Here is a 12,008-nt window from a genome sequence, read left to right as displayed (position 1 = left end):
AAATCAGAAAACCACTTGACTGAAATTAATCCCCTTTTGTCCCCACTCTCTTTTTATTACAGAGCAACTTTCTTGAAGATCCTCACTAGATGGTTTGTCTTTGAGACTTAACAGGGAGATCAGTTCAGTCATCTCATTACTCGCCAAGGGATCTGAGAGGTCAGTGCTATCAAGTGGAGTGGTGCTATAAAATAAATTGAATGATCGCTGAGGCAAATGTTGAAGGTGATGGACAGAGGGCCCTTGCTCGGAACCGACACTCTCTCTAGCTCCCCTGGTGCTCCAGACTGAAGCCTGGGCTGAGCACCTGGATGACTGGTTGTGAAAAAGGTTGCAATCAGAATTAAACATGAGCACACCCGACCAGTGGGGTACGTTGGCTATCCGTCATCCTCTGCAGCTTAAAGAGGCTGCCTGTACACTTTCAGTGGGCCTGTCAGGCACTGGAATGGACACACTTGGCTGCACAGAGGTGGAATCAGAATTGCAGATGGGTTAGCAGAGAGGGAAAAAAGGGAAATATAGCCAATTGATGTGAAGCGAATGGTTACAGTATAACACCGCATAAGAATCGTCTGTAGTTCTCTACAGTCTTAGGGCCAAAGATAATGTTAGTCTACAGTTGTACATGTAACTGCAAATTGATTATTGAGCTCTGATTTTGAAAAGTACAGAGTGTGACAGAAAACGGCTTTAATTCACCAATAGGGCTAAAAATTGTCTTTATGTATTAGTTTAATGTAAAGCTCGGCCTATCTTCAGTCTGGATCTTATTAGATGTCCAGTTCTTTATCTCTGACTGTGCAAAGTCTGCAGAAATGCCTTTATTTACAGATTTGTTTTCTTGATTTACCATACTTTAAGAGTCACTTAATGCTTGCATAGCATGAGACTGCAGTGATATAAGCGGTTATGTTGGATAAATATGAAAAATTTGTAGACCAAGCAATAAGACAGGCAAAAGGACAAATTGTACAACTCTATATTTTGGGATTTAGAACTGAAGAAGCATCTTGGATGAGAGGTGAACTATCCAGTGGCCTTCTTAAGACTACTACAACCTGGTTGACTGAGTACCTACAGGGACAAGGACAAACCCTAATTTAGCAAATTTTAGTCTAAGTCGACTTGGATTGAATTGTGTTTGAAGTTCAACTCAGTTCTAAAACATTATTTAAATATAACCTTTGATCTGAACCTATAGCCTGGAGGAATTTTCTTACCTTTATATAATCTTTAATGTATCTATCAAGTCAAAATGTCAGTTCTTGTTCTTGACTGCGTGGAGCTTTTGCCTGTCTTGCAATGCGTGGTTTTGATTCTTTGAGCTTGTAAATTACTCTGTTTCATTTTTACGAGGGTGTAGGTGTAAAAATAAGCTACATACCATTTTCTATTTGCATGTTTTCACCACAAAATCACATTAATAATTCATGTAAAGAGAGAAAAGTTGACTTTGCTTAAAAAAAAGAGTGCTTTTGTCACAGTCTCGGATTTGCTCGTAAACAGCCGGTGACACAGCAGTGTTGAGACATTTTGAAAGGTGAGCTCAATGATATGTATTCATTCCCTCATAAATATGTTATCAATTACTGCATGTAACTGGTTCAGACACAGATATGCTTTGGCAAACAGTTGCGAGATTATTTGGCTGTAAAGACTGAAACAAAGCACGATGGGTTAGACAAACAGTTTAAGAATTGAATTTTTTCTCACAGGGCATTTTTACCGGAAGAACATATTGTGCCCAATGAATAGCTAAGCTTTAGATAAAAAAAAAATTAAATGTAAAAACGCATTAAGTCTCCAAAAGAAATATCTGAATTGCCTGTTCGTTTCCCAGAAAGTATCCACAATAGACTGCATGAGAAGCAATTTTTTGGAAGAAGTTAGTCGATTTAGCCCCATCAGAAAGGTGGCGAGCAGACTTAATTGAGGTCTCTGACTATATTTAAAAGGAGTAAATATTTTTTGACACAGCAGATTATTTTGAGCACAGGTCAAACGAGTGAATACACATTTCAGTAATGGAAAGCCTGCTTGAGCTGAAGTTTGTTTTCTCATGTCTGGGCTACACAAGCTCAACACTTTCTTGTCATATCTTGAAAGATGTTTCCAGGCTGCCGTTCTCCTCTGCTTGACACCACACTTTTAACACATATCTGCTATTGTCTCTAAGAGGGCTAAGACGTCTGCTCTGTCAGAGCAAACACATGTTGCAAATGAATAGCATGTTGCTTTTAAATAAATGTGTATGGAAATGCAAAATGCTTAATAGCTCAACAATGAGTAAGCTATTTTATTAAGCAATTTCCTCCCTTTAGGGTTGAGAAAAATCCACAAAAACTCTCTGAAGTGTGTGCACGCTGTTGGACATGCACACACTGCAAACACACAATGACTTCTTACTGTAAAACACCTGCCTGGAAGTTTAGACTGAAATGGTCCAGAGTCTTTGGCTCACTTCCTCTAACACCGCAACAGGAAAATCACCATGCAGTTCTCCTGGCCTAAAATCCCTGGGACTTTTATGACGGGCGCTATATAATTGTGCCGTCTGGTCTAGATTGCTTAGTGTCTCCCGAAGATTTAATGGTTATTTGTCTTCAGCTTGCCCTCCTGGCCTCCTTTTCCCTCTTATCTGCTATTTCCTGATTTATATGTCGCCTCGCTGGCATGCCGAGTTAGCCCGGTGCTTTTGATTATGTTTCCATCAGTGTTTTTCTAATGCATCAACTTGTAAACCAATTTAGCTGCTGGCGCCCTAAAACTATTCTGGCATGAAACAGCTATTGCAGCATTTAGTTTCCCACCCCTCATTTTCTTCTTCTGCTGCCAGTAAATGGTAAAATGTGTTGCAGTTTTGTTTGAAAGACCGTGTCTCCCCACATGGCGCGTCAGCAGATACATTCGCGATAAGAGCACACCTTTTACTTAGGATCTCCAAGCAAACTTCATTCCTATGTTGTGGTTAGACCAATCAGCAGTAAAAGACTGGAGCTTTCCATTGCAGAAACAAATGCTTTTCCAGCACACACACAGTAAGCACACGTCACACTTGTGGAAGTATTCTGGAAAAAACCCAGCAGTAGATCTGATGATAAACTGAGTGGAAACAGGAGATGGTCTAGGTCGGTCTTGTCACTTTTATTCCCCTTAACTTTAGTTATTGGCTGTTTGAAACCCATCACTGATGAAAAGGATCCATAAGTGTAACAGTGCACCAGATATTTTTATTTAAACATTTAATCCATCGATTCTTATTTTTATTTTTTCAGTGTCTCGTCTAAATCCAATGTGGTTGAATCTGCTCGATGAAATACTGTCAGGCTGAACAATATCATATATATTTTTATCCATTTGTTTTTACCCAGTTTTTGGATTTTTGAAATATGGCACTTGCGCATAAAGCAAAATTGTCAATTGTTAGAATCGGAAATTGAGGCTTTGTTCAGTTTATGGCTTGGTTTTCCTTTTGTCTTTATGATACCTATTATCCCAGGACCAGAAAATGACAAGTGACATCCTCTAGTTAAAAGGCCAGCTGTAACAGAAGTCCATCAATAGATCTAGATGGATGACGCCGCTGTTGCAGACACTAGGGGCTTTCCTTTGTTTGGAGCGCTACAGACTTCTTTACAAGTTCCAAATGTCACCCGCTTCATCACTGCCATCCTTTGATTACTTCTTGCTTATTAGTCCTTTATCCAGAAGGCCATAACTCTTCAGTTGAGTGTCATTATTTTGAGTGCGACATTAAGAAAATCAATATTTTGACACCTTGCCTTCCCAATGAAGGTAATTGAAGTCACAGGTATAGAGGATAATCGAGTTGTGGGAGGACATGATTGACAGGTAATAGGATAAGAACTCTTCAAGCTCCAAGGCTCTGACATTGTCCCGGAACCTATTCTGAGCTTCATGAAAAATGGATTTTAGTTGAGATGGTTTGTTCATACACTTCTCACTATACATTAGGATCATTTTTCAGAAAAAGAGTTTGAGCCCTACTTTCAGTTAGTTTATTGATATATTAACACTATGTTGTGTTCATCTGGCCCTGCGACAGACTGGCGACCTGTCCAGGGTGTACCCCGCCTCTCGTCCTATGACAGCTGGGATAGGCTCCGCGACCCTGAAAAGGATAAACGGAAGCGAATGGATGGATGGATGTGTTCATCTGATGTTTTCATTCTTTTTTCTCAATGTTTGCTTTTCTGTGAATGCACATTTTTATTTAATCACACAGTACAGGAAAAGAGGCATGCTAGTTTTAACAGCACAAATAATATATGCTGATAAACAAATATCATGACTAATAACTGATATAGAATGGATGCAACCTATTCTTGATTTGTTAGCACAGCTTGCAAGCCTGACAAGGGTAAAATGAAATTATATATTATTTAAAACATTGGATCATACAGACACAGCCTTTAAAAAGCATGTGTTGGCATTAGTCTCAAATTCATTGTTATTATTTAGCCTTTATTTAACAAGACAGTATAGAGAAGACGGGAAAACAGAGAAAGAGTAACAGGAGTGACTTTCAGTCAACCAAGTGAGCTATAGCAGCACCCTTTAAGATTATTTTGTTTTTCTGGGAAGCTTCAAAATGTACCCAAACACTAGCTAGCTCATTAAACTGACATTTATTCCGTGACATCTTGATATTCCTGACCTTACCTGATAAGGATGATACGTTTTGATAACTCTTGCTAATCATGGGACACAGTAAATGTCAAATGCATGTCAAGCATCCCACAAGGAATCTGGAGCATTAAGCAAGCTAATAGCAAGCGGTCAGCAGTATGCAGGTATGTCACTTACAACAAACAGGTCCAGAGATAACTGAAAAGCTCAGCTGACAATGCTTTTCATTAGAAGAAGCACAAAGGTTGTAGATATTTTTCAGCCTGTAACGGTGGGCAGAGCAGTATTTTTCCAAGTTTTTCAGGGTTTTTTTCTTCATATTTCTACAAATGGATAGCTCCATAATGAAAAATACAGAGTTCAAAAGCTTCACTTCACGTCTTTAGTCAGCAGGAGTGTGCACGCACAGAGCTGATCAACATCTCAAATCAAATTTCAATTATTTTGCTTCTTTGACTTCTCTCTCGGCTCGTGTCTGTAATGTGTCTGTCAAAATCCAGCTATTAATGGGATTTAGGTCTGACATGTAACTCTTTTTTTTTTTCAAATTACCCAGCCCTAGATTGTACAGTACATATTTAAGATAAATGCCGAAGTCTTGGGCTTGTTAGAATTTATCCAGAAGTGTCCCCAACTTCAAGAGCCTAACTAGTCTTTGTCTTTGTCTGCCTGAAGATTTTGCACTTGTAGCAGAAGACACTGCGTCCTCTGCCTCGTTCTCCTCCTGGTCTGTGTTTTAGTGAGAGAAAAACCGATGATAGCTTTCTATGTACTACAAAGCCGATCACATTACAAGTATTTTTAGTGGTCGTCCCACCCTCCTCAGTCCTGCTTGCTAGTTTGCACTGCTTTTGGTATATTGGCCTTACATTATTGAAAAGAACAAGCTGTGTCAGTTTTCATAACTTTGTGTGCTGTCGGTTGATCACCCACAGAACTGGGAACTCCCATCTTTTTTTTTTTTAAATTGTGACCTCATGCTAACTCTCGTTGCTCAGTAAATCTGACCCTTTGAGTCAAAACAGAGACATGGAGGAAAAAGAGAAAACACAGAAAGGGAGGGCATCAGCAAAAACCGACTGCTTCAGCACACACTGTGACGTGCACAATCATGTACACATACAGCCTGGTTTACAAATAACTCTGTCATCTGGCAACTACAAGTGGTTCCTTGATCATATCATTGTTGGAACATAAAGAGCTCATACTGGTCCTCCACCTCCGTGTCGACTCACAAAGTCACCTCACTTATTACCTAGCAGCACCTGCTTCTCTGGAGGCATCTTGCAGCAGGCACTATACCTCATCTGTGGCAGTCGGTGAGATTTAATATAAATGATTCATGAACACACACTAGTAAGGTTTAGTTTTAAAAAATGAACAGGCTTGGCTTGACATATTCATCATGTATTCCATACTACTTTAGATGCTGTAATAAGTACAAGAACCCTACTGACATGAAAGTCTAATATGAGCCTGCATATTCAGCTAGAGTGCATGCTGTATTGATTACTATGTTATTATCTTTGCATAAATCATTCTCTAACTCAATTATTGATTACTTTTAAAGGCCTTTTTTAAATAACTGATTTTTAAAGTTGAGATTATCTGAATATCTGCACACTGATGCAGGTTTGAATCTACCAGTCAGCTCAGGTCTTTCTGAGAATAGTTTGGATGTTCACAGTCCAAAGACGTGCATGTTAGGTTACTTAGTGATTTGTCTGTTGACTGGCGACCTGTCCAGGTGGTTCCCTGTTTGTATGTAGGGTCCCAGATTACCCAGAGTTGGATAAATGGAAGAAAACAGATGGATGGTTATCTGAATATTTGCCTTTGGACCTAAATAGTTGCTCCATTAACATCATTATGACTTTATATAATGAATTACTTCAGATTCTTTTCTACTTAGTAACATTAGGAGGAGGTGGAGAGGTTATAGAGAAGCTTGTTAATCAAATTCTTTATTTCTTTTTTTTACTGGTGTCACAGCGGTTGGGCTTATCTCGTTTTTTTACAGCGTCAACTTTAATCTTATCTGAACCTGTAGTGTTGCAGTTAAATGTTGAAGTGCTTACAGCACAGGGCTACACAGGGTTATGTGAAAAGCTATGTCTCATACCTACATGCCTGAGTAATGCGCTTACTCATTATGTGTAGGTTACACTAATTTCTCAAGTTCAACTTTTTCTGGAAAATCCAAGATCTATGTTTAGAGGAGACGTCTCGTCTAACCTCTCAGCAAATTCATCAACTTAGACAGACGCTGCAGTTCTTATTTTTTATCGTTCCTTCTAAAAGTGCCTGCACCTTTAGTTAACAAAAAAGAATAAATACTGTACTGCAGGTCTGAGCACTGCACCGGACCACACCTGGACCGCTAGATCGTGTTTTGTTGAAAGCTACAAATGGCTAAGTCGTCAAAGAATCCTGATTCGAGTTGGCAGTCAAACAAAACACGTTTCATTCCAGTGACTTAAGTTAGACTTGAGGTGGCCTTGACTGGGCTTATTCCCAAGTGCACAAAACAAACCTTTCATGTGGAAGGCATACGCCTCGCTATTGCAAGTAATGCGTTCCCCATCTTTTTCTTACACACAGAGCATAAAGTGTTTATGACCCCGTGTTTTAGAGGTCACATTCAGACTTTTATTCATTACTCTGTCATGTCAAATGAGTCTATCAGCTTTCCCCATCCCATGTATTTATGTGACTGAGGTTGTTAAACAAAAATGCGGTGAAAGGTGGTGACCATGACCTTTGACCCAATAGAAACGTAGATACAAATGTCAAGCCAATAACTAGCTTCCTTCTCAAAGCAACCGATTGCCTAAACAGAAGCAGTTGCTGACGAGTAATTCATCGGCCACATTGAGCAAGAAAGGGGGAAAGACACGGATAAAACAAATGGGCTGCTTATCTGGCTCACAATGCGAGCATTTTTAATGAAGCCTTTATTAGTTTGTTGAAAATTACATTTTCTTTTCCACAATTAAGGGGAAGTTGCGCTTCCTTTTATCAAGGTTCCCCATCCACGCGCCAGGTTTATAACCTCGAAACCTACAGAGCATTCATATGAACCATTACTAGGTAGAACATAAGCACTCAAAGGCCTTTAGATAGCAATAGTGCAATATATCCGCTTTCTGTGTTTCCAGTGTGACAACTGATAAACTAATTGTGCATAGACTATAATAACACATGGTAATATAATTAATGGACTCCAGATGTGGGAACAAGCAGGAAATCTTTTATATAACCTCTCTACCCAATTTCAGTTTATGAATGTGCTTGTTGCCAGATGATCATATTTCAAGTCTTTGAACCATGTCGTTTGAGGTATTTTAAGTGTTTTAGGGGTAAAACTGGAGGACCCTCATGTTTGTTCCATCCATCTAGAGCTGGTTTTAAAATTCACCATGGGCAGAGGGTTAGGGGGCCCTAAGCAGGGAATAAAGGGGCACTACTAACACCACGCTTTCTCCAGCTGGGAGAGTGGACTCAAGCCTGCAGGCTGGAGGCACAACGTCTAATAAGTTCAATTCAAAGGGATTTATAGATTTTAACATTCAAATTTATAATGTCTGGTTTGCATTTGGGAGGTCGGCTTTTTAACAAAAGCACGACTTTATAAATGCTCACGAGAAAAGAAAAGGAAGCCGATTGAGACAAGAAGCACGGCGGGACAGATTGTATCATAAATCTGAGGGAGAAACTGGACTGCAGACAAGTCAGAAATGCATAGCCATTCAAAATATGTTTATTTTATTTTGTTAACTATTATCCCAAAATTGCAATTTGTATTTTGCCCATTTACCCCTTCAACTATTTTCAAGCAAATTTGTGTTTGCTTAGTGCACTTTATAAATTAAATTGTCCCAGTTTCTACTCTGCTTTTCCTTCTGAGTTGGGATTACAATTTAGAGGGAAAAGTGTGGATTCAGTGGACGAACAGAACAAGGCCATACAATTTAACAGAGCCACAGCCGTACCCATGTGAGCTACCACAACACAATATACTGTACAGACTCAAGTACAGTACAGGAGGAGTATGGCTAGAATGCGTGGTATAAAATATGCATTATTATTTGTTTTTGGAGCATAGACAATGTGGGCTGTTCAATATTTCATACAGTCTTGCTGAAATGAAAGTTAAACTCTGAAACCCAGATGTTAGGCTAATGAGCAGGTCTTTGATAAACACCAAAAGAATAGCAACACCAACATAATGCTGTGCTGGGTGGTGACAGTTTGATACGAGTGGCGAAAACAGCACTTTTCTTTGTTTTTGCCTTTCAGTCGGTACAACAGACAAACTCTAACAAGCATGTGTGCCATCTGGTACAGGCTGTATAAACACTTTTTCATGCTTTTCTCTTGAATTGTGCATTTTGACCTGTGAATCTGGACCCAACAGCAGGACTCGGGAATACAGTTATGGTTTAATTTGAGTCTGATTTATTGTAGTAAGAGAAGAAACTGAGGAGAATGGCAGATGGCCTTGGTTGGCTGTCTGCAGTTGCAGACTGAACTGAATGGCTGGAGAGGGGGGCTGGTGTGGTGAACTAGAGCAGGTAATAGAACACAGGAGAGATGGGTTACTAAAAGCTCAAAGTAAACAAAGCACAAAACTAAAAGTTGGCTGTAGCCACAAGTCCTACATGACAAATGAAACATCTTGGAACCCAGTAGAGGAGAGAGTTATCCAGTTGGGTCACGTGAGAAGATAAGCCTCAGGTGTGCAGTTTGATCAAGCAGTTGGAGAGCTTGCAGCCACACCCAGCGTACACAGTGACTTACACATACACATGCACACACAAACCTATCCCCTGGCATAAACACACACAATAGGAAAAGACAGAAGGGGCAATCCAATGGGAAACAAAAGGAGAAAACAAAAGGGAAATACAGGGGGAAAAGGAGGAAATCATGCCAACACTGCAATACTGTATCAGCCCGCATCCCATTCATACACAAATACTATATATTCACACCTGACAGCTGCTTCATACATCTGCTTTATTTTGCAAGCCAGGAAACTCACATTTGACCGTTCATGCTCAGTGATCATGCTTAAGGGGACGTTAACAAAAACTATACATATAGTATGTATAGCTTTTTAGCTTCACTGTCTTCACTCAGTTCTACAGCAAATTTTGGTAACATTTGAAGGACTCTATTTTCTGTTTAAAATGACATTTTTCACATAATCACATGAGGGTTCAAATGTAATGTACACTTCTTTTTTTTTTGCTCAGACCAGTAATTGAAAAATAAATGTTCCATAATATGCAGATAAATGGCTGCAGGAGCAGCAATATTACAGAAGCAACGGTACTGAGGCAGCTATTGTCAGCTAAGACAGAAAAGATGATGGGGTTTTTAATCTGTTATGGCAGTGGTGCCTGGAGACTTGTCCATTTTGACTTAGCTTTTAATTGGAATTCTAGAATCTAATAACACACCTATGTCCTGTAGTGTCACAGCGAAGGTGGTTTTAAATCTTACACTTTAGGAGGGATGAACACAAAACATAAAAGTATGAGAGGCTAAAATAAATCTTGTGATAAGACTTGTGTACACCCTTTTTCAGTTCAAGGATTTATGTATCAGGAAGTGATTAAAATGTAAAAAATAAATACTCCTTACAAGGTCCTAAAATTACTGAAACACAACCTCAGATGAACAGCAACACATGACCTGTTACACTGTGTCATTAAAGGAAACCAAAGTTCCTTTGGGTACATTTGGCCACTCTTCTTTTACAACAGTGGTCCCCAACCCCTGGGCCACGGACCAATATTGGACCGTGAGTTGTTTAGTACCGGGCCGCGAGAGTTGAGACTCAGGTGTGAAGTTTATGGTTTTCAGGGTTTTTATCGTCAACTCGGTTTCCCTGGGTCTTTTCCTGTGTTGTAGTTGTGTCTTATTTTGAAAGAAATATTTACACGTTACTATAGCGACCAGAGAGCATTAAGGGGCAGAGAGGAGGATGTTACTTTCAATGTTGTAGGCGCATTTCAGGAGGACGCTGCTAATAAAGTTACGCAATCACAGAGTGAATTCGCGTTTATTATTACATTTACAAAATTCCACAGTTTTTGTCTTGGACATATCACTTTATTTTGTTGTATTAATCCTCGACACCTTAAAGGCTGGTCCATGAAAATATTATCTGACATTACTGGTCCGTGGCACAAAAAAGGTTGGGGACCGCTGTTCTACAACACTGATTCAGTTCATTGAGTTTAGTGGGGATTTATTTGTGCACAGCTCTCTTAAAGCCCTTCTACAGCATTTTGGTCTGCTTGTCTGGATGTTGACTGGGCCATTGCAGCACCTTAATTATTTTCTTTGAGTCATTCTGTTGGAGATTTGCGGCTTTGCTTTGGATCATTGTCCTGTTGCACGACTTTACTTTGGCCATGCTTTAGCTGTCTGACAGGAGTCCACGGTCAGCTCATTGACTGCAAGGTGTCCAGGTCTGTGACTGCAAAACGAACCCAAATCATCAGCCCTCCACCACCGTGCTTGACGGTTTGTATGAGGTGTTTGTGACATGCTGTGTTTGATTTTTGCCCAACGTGGTGTTGTACATTTAGACAAACATCTCCACTTTGGTCTCATCTGCCCAGAGGTGATTGTTCCAGACGTCTTGTGGTTTGCTCAGATGCAGCTTTGCAAACCTAAGCTGTGCTGACGTTTTCTATCAGAGAGATGCTTTCTCTTGTCAACCCTTCAAAACAAGCCATATTTGTCCAGTTTTCTTCTAAATGTACGGTCGTGACCTTTAATATTTAACATGCTAAACAAAGTTTGGAAAGTCTAAGATGTAGCACTTGCATAGTTGGAATTTGCTGTGGTGTCTTGTGAAAATACTGGCAACTGTCTTGAATGCTTCTCATTTGTGAGTAAGCCTTCCCACTGTAGGATGATGGACTTGAACTTGTTTAGAAATGGCCTTATAACCCTTCCCACATTGATAGGCAGAAAACTTTTTTCAAGGTTAAAAACAAAACTGTGATGATCTGCTTAAAAACATATAAACTAAAATCTAGCAGGAAAAACGGCGCACTATTATCACACAGCAGCACGGCGAGGTTTAAGACTGTTTTTGTACTGTGACGTGGACACGCGGTGCCTATAGTCCATAGGGAACAATAACATAGTCATCACCTCTGACACATGTGTTTATGCAGCCCAAATGCTTTCCACAAATGTCTGAAACCAAGATTTATGTATGTGTGTGCTTTAATCTTCACATGTGCATGAGTGTACCATTCTGTTTTTTTAGTTATGGGGAAGAGTGAAGACAAATAAGAAAGAGGCATTATACTTTTGAATGAATACATGCA

The sequence above is a fragment of the Aulonocara sp. 'chitande type north' Nkhata Bay genome, linkage group LG15 (assembly GCF_057382095.1).
Source record: "Aulonocara sp. 'chitande type north' Nkhata Bay isolate Kocher_YH1m ecotype deep benthic linkage group LG15, A_spYH_male_GT1.1, whole genome shotgun sequence".
NCBI classification, from domain to species: Eukaryota; Metazoa; Chordata; class Actinopteri; order Cichliformes; family Cichlidae; genus Aulonocara; species Aulonocara sp. 'chitande type north' Nkhata Bay.
This window is presented reverse-complemented; position numbering follows the sequence as displayed.